We start from the raw sequence: 2,105 nt of genomic DNA on the forward strand, positions 1-2,105 counted from the left end.
CAAGCCTCGCTGCGTCTTGGCGGGGAAAATGAGGCCCCGCCCCGCTTTCTTTGAGGCTTTGTTTGGGTGAGAAGAAACATGCGGGGAGGAGGGGGGATGGCGGAGGGCTGTGAGGGAATGCTTTGTGGTAGTCCTCTGCATCATGTGCTGGTATTTCACCGTAGAGTTATGCCTCCGCTGTACATTTTCATGCCATTACTGACTTGCAGTTAAAGTGTATTTATAGCCACAACTTCCTTCCCTTTTAAAATCTCTGGCAGTTTTTATTTTTTGCTGTCTGTGTACCTATTGGCTCTCCACGTCCTGTGAGGAGAAGTCCCTGGGCTTTCCACTTTCATTTTTTATTTATTTAAAACAGAGTTCCACCCAGAAGTGGAACTTCCGCTTATCTGTCTTCCCCCCCTGGTGTGCCACCTTAGGGGTCAGGTACCCGGTCCCCACTTCTGTCAGAACTCACCATGGCGAGGTACATCAAAAGTTCAGTGAAAATATATGATCTAAATATATAAACCCTCGCTGATGGTGTGAGGAAAAGGGTAATTAAAAAATGAATGCAGCTGCTAAACACTTGGACGCAGTGACAAAAAATATATAAATATCGCGCTCACAAACACAATCCCATATTAAGTGAAAAAAAAAAAACATACAGTCCATAAAACAAGTATGGTGCTTCACATAGGGCTGGGCGATTTAAAAAAAAAAAAAAAAAATCTGCGATTTTCTTAAAAAAAAACTCGATTTACGATTCGAATCGAGTTTTTTTGGACACCGCACCAGTCCTGAGGAGTTGCAGGCAGGAGTTTTTAGGCGAGGCCGCGGCTTCCGCCTAGTCCGCGGTCCTAGGACTGGCGCGGTGTCAGCGCCGGTCCTGGGGAGCTGCAGGCAGGAATTTTTAGGTGAGGCCGCCGCTTCGGCCTAGTCCGCGCTGTCCGGCCTCGCGGACTAAGCCGAAGCCACGGCACCACCCAAAAATTCCCGCCCGCAGCTCCTCAGGACCGGCACAGTTTTGAATCGATTTGACCTCTCAACTCGATTCAAGATTTAAATCGATTTTTTCCCCAGGCCTAGCTTCACAACTAATGTGCAAAGTTGCAAGGAATGCTTCACATCTGGTGTGCAAAAAATGCAGTGAAAATGTCGCCTTCTCCGCCCCCCCCCCCATCTTCTGGGAGACACACAGGTCCCAGAAGACAGCAGGGACCAGTGGGATTGCGCAGTGCAACTCGCGCATGTGCAGTAGGGAACCAGGCTGTGAAGCCACAAGGCTTCACTTCCTGATTCCTTTACCAAAGATGGCGGCACCTCCACCCGAGAGCCGAGGGACAGATCGACTTTGGGTGCCGACATCGCGAGCGCCCTGGATAGGTAAGTGTCCATATTTTAAAAGTCAGCAGCTGCAGTATTTGTAGCTGCTGACTTTAAAAAAAAAAATACATTTGGTGGAAATCCACTTTAAAACCCCCAAACATTATATATATATATATATATATATATATATATATAAAATTATTATTTTTTTTGCATAGACCCTAAAGGAGGGGCAAGCGGCACTCAAAGCCTTTTTTGCTGGCACTCAACTCTCTCCCCATCATCAGAGCAGCGCAGGGAAGTGTCAGTGAGACACTAATGCATTCCAATTTCAGAATTCACCACGCCGCACCTGCACTGAGGGGGAGGCACTGTGCCCCCACACATTGTAAAAGATGGGAAACATTGATTGGTTCTCTAACTTTGCTGTAGCTACGATCATCAGCTTTTGTGATGGGGAAGAATTGGGTTCAGTTCTGCTGGGGGGGGGTCTCTGTTTCCAGGAGGAGGAGGACAACTGTCATTGGCCACTGCTAAAGCCAATCACAGTCCTGCTAGCCCCGCCCACCATCTGGAGGAAGATGACTCGCATGGTTGCCAATACCAATCTCAGAAAGAAGGGATTTCACTGTGATTGAGAAAACCACAATCAGGTGACAGTTTGTGGAATTACTGTTGAGCTTCTGGGAACTTTGTTGAAATTATTCCTGAACCTTTGCATCACTTACTACTGAACCCCTGTGCTCTGTGTCCCTTTAAGCCAGAATTCAGCGCAATGAAAATCACACCCAAATTTT

Source organism: Aquarana catesbeiana, linkage group LG11, assembly GCF_042186555.1.
Source record: "Aquarana catesbeiana isolate 2022-GZ linkage group LG11, ASM4218655v1, whole genome shotgun sequence".
NCBI lineage: Eukaryota > Metazoa > Chordata > Amphibia > Anura > Ranidae > Aquarana > Aquarana catesbeiana.